The following is a 7,059-nucleotide window of genomic DNA, read 5'->3' as shown; positions in this document are numbered from 1 at the left end:
TAGTAATATTTTGTTACAGTAAAATCCTCCCCGTTAGTGAGCTGGATTTCTGAATCAAATTTTCAACTTGGAATATTGTTGTTTTGGCTATAATTTCAGAGTTAACCTAATCTATGTTTATTTCTATAATTTGGAGGGAAGCAAACAATTGGCATTTTGCTTGAAACGACTATAGCAAAATATAATTGCAACTAAAAGGTTTCCTTCTAGTGTACCCAACATGAGGTGCTATGACATGTTATGTATGATATTAAACACTTAATGACTGGTCCCGAGGGAAACAGTTCATTTTGTTTCCCGAGAATCTCAATCTTTCCCCGAGGCGCAGCCGAGGGAAACATTGAGATTCGAGGGAAACAAAATGAACTGTTTCCCGAGGGACCAGTCATTAAGTGATTTGTTATATAGCAAAACAAATGGGTCAAACATTTTGAAAGAAGCGCCCAGATTCCAGCGACAACATCAGGCCACCTTCAACTGCACGCTCTGATCACGTGCAACAGCGTCAACATTTGGTGGGTAACAGTGAACTGTTCCCCGTTTGACGTAATAGTTTTCGCAATGTTGCCCGCTCATGGCATTTGGCGGTAAACAGTTTCATTGTTAAATGCCATGTGACCATGAACTAGCCAATGAATGGGCGCGCTGTAGCGGGAAAAACTCCAGCTATATAACAATGGTTACTATTGCCGCTAAATTCACCTTAAAATTTATTTTTGAACGACTGAAATACATTTCTCAATTTTCAGGGACCTCGTGCATTTCTTAATTTTGAAAAAAAAATTCAAAAATCTTAACATTTTCTGTTAGATACGGGCCCCCACGGAAACTGTGTGTAAATATTAAGTCGGAAGAGAAACCATTTGGAAATTTAGTGGTATCTTTTTTGCTCCACTTTTACTGCACAGGTAACGCGACTGTAATATGAGTTCCGGAAGTAGTTACAAAGGGTAGTGCTTGCGAAAACGCTCGTTAAGGTTTAACTCTACTGTTTACGACATCCCAGCGGCACGTAAAAAACCTTCACTCTAACCTCTTATTTTTATGATTTTCGACAGATGAGGCTACATACCTTTCTGATGACTTATGTATCGAAATTAAAGCATTTTTCCCTTGCCTTTTTTCTCCGAAACAAGTCGGCGACCCCCCATTTTTTTTTTTTTTTTAAATTTGGAATAAGTAATTTATGACCTAACGTCAGGCGAGAAATGAAACAAAATTCACTGTGGGAAGATTTTCGCGCAAACATCCTTAAAGCTGAGTGTTTATTTTAAATTTGTTTAGAGCTGCTTTTTTCTCTGTATTGCAATTTTTGGCATATCTTTATAAGATCTGATAAGGTTACATGATTCCTGGAGGACCTATGTCAAGAAAAGAAACGAAAGGAGAGCGAAAGAGAAGTACAACGACGAAACAGAATACCAGTAATACATACGTGCTAACTCTCCCGTATTATCCGGGAGTCTCCCGGATACGGAACAAATCTCCCGGTCTCCCGTACGGGTCATTAAATCTCCCGGATAAAAACGACTCTGAACCTTTGGCAGACGTTTCTCCATTCTAGACTCAAATTGCATCCCCACAGTTTAAAAAAATCGATTTTTTCTAACTCGTTTCACTGTTTGTTAATGCATTTCTTCATCTCTGAGTTTCAAACACACGTTAATAGAACTAAACAAAATGGCTTTCTTTAGCTATCATAACCATATAACCGATTGTTTGATTGGATCTCCGATAAACCAATAAAAATTATTGACATAAGTACCCTGTTTTCCCGCAAATTCACAATGGCGGCAGAATATTCTTGTATTCTGAAGGAGCTGCTGGGGAATGGGTGGGTGCGTTTTTTGGGGAAGAGGAGGGGAAGGGAGTGGGTAGATTGATCGAGGGGGAGAGATGGGGAGACCGGAAGGAAAAAATCTCCAGATCTCCATAGGTTGGCATCTCTGGTAATAGTTCATACTTAGTGGAAGAAGTTACTCCACAAATTCTTTCCTTGGGCACTAAACCGTTTCTTATTTTTACGGATGCGTTATTTAAAGTGGATGCGTATTTTTAAAAGGTGGTTTAATCGGTTTTTCGTTTGTTCACGAATGAAAATTGAATTTTTATTGTCAACTGGAATTAAATAACAATCATTTGTACTCTTTTGGACATAAAGAAAAAGTTGATTTGTTTGTTGGTTTATTTTCCTCTAAAATGCGAGCGAACAAGTGCTTTTTTAATCCGTTTGCCCAAATTTTATCGTTGTGCCTCGACAGTGGCAGGACAATTTTGCCCTTATGTTATAAACACGTAATCGCAATGAGTTCTCGTAAAATTAGGGGGAAATCTCATTAGCTTGTGTTTTCAGAAGTTTGTTTAAAGCACCTAAACGTTTAAGTGTTGGAGCGGATCTTTGTTGAAGTTAGTCCTTTCTTGATTGCATTACCGTATTTTGCAGATTCTTGTTCCAAAGCCAAGCTGGTGTGTTTCAACGAAAGACATCAAATCTCGTTTTCAGAGATAAAGTGGAATAAAGTACATAAGTAAAACTCTTTTTGACCTTGAACTGACAAAGGTTTTTTATGGCTTCTAATTTTAGCGTGATTCCTATTCGCTGGCTATTGACAGTTGACTCTGAAATGGCTATTTTACTTTTCCATTCGCTCGCTGAGGGTGTGCTTATTTTATTTTAAAACTCATGCGGTTCAAGAAAAATTCATTGCCAAACTGGTGAATTCCAAAGTAAATTTCACTCGAAAAACCAATATCGCACTCACCGCTTTGTGATTCATGCGATATCGGTTTTTAGCATAAAATTTACCGTGGAATTCACTAGTTAGGCAATGAATTTTTCTATAGAAGAAAGCAAAGAAAATAATTTATTTATTAAAATCGCAACCGGAAACATCAAAACGCGGACAATTCGAAACATTTTATTTTCACTAACCCTACAGGCAGTATGAATAAATAACCAGGGAGCTCCGCTTTTAGGCTTGGCTCAATCTATATATTACTTTTAAAGCCACTTGCACTCCAGTTATAAATCACTGTAGAGACATGTTCTCCCTGAAGCATAATTAGTTCATTGCACATATTTATTACACGACTGAACCAGTCCGAGGGCTGAGGAATGATCTTTTGTTAGTATCGGACCGGGTATTGTCCCGAATGATCCTTCGCGATAGATATCAAACTACTTATGTATGAATTCAACTGCCAATTTTTTTTTTCTCCACTGATGATCTGCGACGAGAGCGTTGAAACGTGGCGATATGCTTTTCTACAACAAATTAAAGGGAATTTTCCTTTGTACAAAATTTAAATTACTTCGTTGAAAATGTTATAAAACAATTGGTTCGCTTATTGCAGAAGTATTTCCCCTTTTTTTAATGCAAACTGCTGAAGCCGCTAGCGGGAAGATCTCTCTTTTTGACGCACTTGCTTGTTGACATCATCCGCGTTCACAATGGGAGCATGAAGCAATTGAGATTGGGTTACACGAATTTACTAGTTATGTTATTTTGAGATTTATGGGCAAAAGTGGTGTCGTAATAGTTCTCAAACTCTCACGAGCCGTGGGCGAGTGCAATTTGAACAATTTTAAAACATCACGAATGACCATAAATCACGCAATGTGTAAGTTCATACGATTTTTAAATTTATTATATACTACATGTGTTTCCATAGCAACTTCTTCATTACATTCTAATAGTCATTGACCAATCATGCAGAAACGCGATATTCTGTTGAGTAATTAATCGAAAGTTCTCAGACGAGTACAGTTTTCGAAACTTTCGCTCGTGCTCTTAAATCATGACATACAATTTCCTAAGCGTAAGTCACGTTTTTCCTAACTTGAAATTGCATATGAATATAAACGTGACAAGCACCGCTTCAATTGTGCAATATCGGTCAGTGAATCGATCATGCAAAACGGTTCCTTACACAAGAGGCAATTCTCTGTATTTACTATGAAAGCTCAATCCAGAAAAAGTGAGATTTTTTAGACAAAACGAATACTTATGCAGGGGGGCTAAGCCAATAAATGAGGCTGAATTTTCCCGTAGTCTTAATTTCTCCAACTCTGCTTCCGCTTTTGGCTGTAGCAATCAACTTAAGCACGTTCAAGTAACAAGAAGTTGCCACAGAAATTTTTTTGAAGCATTTGATTTTTCCATTTTTTAGTTTAAAGATAAATCATTGTATATGATCGTCTAGCTCCATCGGCAAAATTAAAAAAAACAAAAACAAAAAAACCACGCATTTGTCAGAGTCGCGCTGCTTTTCAACGATCGGTATACTTACTGATTCCTTACTAGTTCTATCGAAAGGTAGCGGCTATTTAGAATGCTGTTTGCCGTTACATCGTCTTGGTTGAAGTTTTGCAACAAAAGATAAGTCTTGAATTTACTTGAATTTTACTTGCTTGATTTTAGCCCGGTAGAGGCGAACCCCGACGTTAATTACCATGAAATAATTTCCAACCAAATCAGACCGTGTCAGTATATTTGTATACATGTATACAACTAATTTAGCGTACCTTCAATTCCAAACCTCAATCCGATGATTCCAAGAAGTATTTCAAACTAAACCAACGAAGGAAAGAAGTCGAGCAAAAAAACCAACTACGTTCAGAAACTTATTCTAAAAAATACGGAACTTTCGAGAAAAGTGCACAGGCAAACCAACAAATCTGGCCTCAGCTTATTTAAAATTCATTTTCGTGAATCCTGCGTACCGGAAAATGTCTATGAAAACTAAACTGTCGGTCAAAAGTATCTTACATTTCACGCCAGGGCCTTGAAATGGAAGTCTTGCCACATTTTTAAGGACATTAGATGTCTTTTTATCGCGAAAAATTATAAGGTCATTGCAGATGCCATTGACTTTTTTGTCTGTGTCGGTGTTGAAGTTTCGAGTTGATCGGTGCATTAAATTTTCGCGTATCCGCAATTCCGATAGAAATGAATAAAAGCACACTGGCAACTGGAATCTACTCGCGCGAATGAGACTAAATTTACTTCTTGAAAGACACTGCTGATAGTTTACTTTAATTGTTTTTTTTATTTTTCGAACTTCCCCTGGGCTACCTGTGGCTTACCATTAATTAGGGTTTTCCGAGAAACCGACGGGATGATTTACATCAGTGACTCTGAAGCACAAGCAATATCGGGTTGTATACTTCAGTGCCAACAGCGACTGTTGTCTAGAGCAATTGTTATCCTGCCTCCGCATTAGTAGTGCAAAAGGCCAATATGGTGCGCCTAGAAGCATCAGTTTCCAGCGGATATTTATTCAAAATCCAGTCTGCACGTGAACCTGAGGTCTTTGTTTATGAAGAGTTAATGTGATGAAAACAAACGTTTCCACCCTTGTTTTGTCACTGTAAATGAAATTTAATATCTTGATTCCGTAAATAGAATAAACCTGTGTTGTCGCAATCATCACACGTACCGTGTCGAGTTTTTCTCCTTGGGCAATCGAGCACATCTTCAGCAATTAGGGAGTTCAAGAAACCACGACGGCTACTGCGACGAAAACGTCACTTCAAACTATTAGTTTGAGCTCTTCTAAGTGTTTTACGATGTTTCCATCTTGTTTATGTTGTACAATATGGGCGAAGCATGCTATAATCAGATTGGTACCTACGCATTTCAAGCAAAGAGAGAGAAGGAAAGATGCACTGTTGTTTGTCAACGTTGTCCTCAAAACCTGAAAATGGTCATTTTACCTGGTTGTTTTATCGAGTACGGGAGAGAAATGTACACAAATGCATGCCGCATATGCAGAACGATCATTTTTTCCTCTTTTAAGCAATGATATTTTTGTTTTGTGGCGTCGTCGTAGTCGTAACCGTCGTCGTTTACTTCGCATTACACTCCGTACACGAATACCATGGGTTCAGGTCCCGCTCAATCCTGAGTTTTTTCTCTCTTTTTATCTACGCTATATTTTGTTTGAAAACTGATAGGGATCCAAACTGATTGACACGCTACTTTTTTGTTGGACTAATCCAAGAAGATTTTTTTACTTTTCTTATACTTTTTTATGGCATAACCTTTGGTATCTACCATTGAGAGAGCTCGTTGCTTAAAGTGGAGAGGTAATTGAAACGATCCGATCCACAAGCTTGTCGATCAGAGGAACTGTCGTACTGTAGGGGATGCTGCTGCCACCTAATTCTTCTTCCACGGCTCGACTATTTGAAAATTGCAATAACAATAATAACATCTTGTAGAAAGAACAGGTGCTATACAATTTAACGTCTACCAAAGAACAGCGTTTTTAATAACTCATTTTCCACTGTTTACATCAATGTTTACATCACAATTAGCAAAGGAAGTAGAATTCAAAAATGCACAACTTTGTTTGAGAAGCCATATCAAAAACTCGTGCTTCGCGTTTCACCATAGGTTCCAAACACCTCGAAACAATAAAAGCACTCGGCCTTCAGCCTCGTACTTTCATTTAGTTTCTCGGGGTTTGGAACCTATGATGAAACGCTCACACTCGCTGTTGATATATTACGTGGATATTTGCATGATTGTTGCTCAAAGGCGATGCTTATACCGATGGAGGAAAAGCCAGTATCACAGCTCTTATTACGCTGACCAATAACATTACAAACGTTCGCACAGAGAGAGAAAAAACCTTTTTTGCATGTTCACAGGTGGAAGTGAAGACAATGTTACCAAAATCTCAAGACAGAAAAAAACTCTGCTGTATTCAACACAGCCGATAACAAAATTGTTTTTCTTGAGGTAGTCCCTTCATTTTTTGAGAACTTTGATCGTTTCAGCTCGGGAACGAAACTTTGATCTTTAGATGAAATTCACGTGCTCAACAAACTTTTCAGGTCTTTCGCCCATATTTGGCATGGGCTGTGTGGCATATATTAGGCACACCCACAAGGAAGTCCATCCTCAAAACAGATGCAGCAGGAATAAGTTAAAGAATCCAGATCACTACTCAAAATGGAAAACTAGTATTGTACTGGATGCAAAATGCAATTAAGTAGAGGGAATATGTGTACAAGGTTTGTTAGACAACATTTTTGATATCGCTTTGACGATT

At 38.0% G+C, this 7,059-nt stretch overlaps 1 protein-coding gene across 1 annotated transcript in view; it reads right to left on the bottom strand.

Annotated features, from left to right (window-relative positions):
- The window catches only part of LOC138019111 (sacsin-like), a 44,680-nt gene extending 40,073 nt beyond the window's left edge, over positions 1-4,607 (bottom strand). The window contains 1 exon segment of the mRNA XM_068865813.1: positions 4,526-4,607. The gene's annotated coding sequence lies outside the window, so the exon portion shown is untranslated.
- Between the last annotated feature and the right edge of the window lie 2,452 nt (positions 4,608-7,059).

Source organism: Montipora capricornis, chromosome 1 (assembly GCF_036669925.1).
Source record: "Montipora capricornis isolate CH-2021 chromosome 1, ASM3666992v2, whole genome shotgun sequence".
In the NCBI taxonomy this organism is placed as follows: domain Eukaryota; kingdom Metazoa; phylum Cnidaria; class Anthozoa; order Scleractinia; family Acroporidae; genus Montipora; species Montipora capricornis.
Note: the sequence above shows the minus strand (reverse complement) of the source record. Positions and strands in the feature narration are given on the sequence as shown.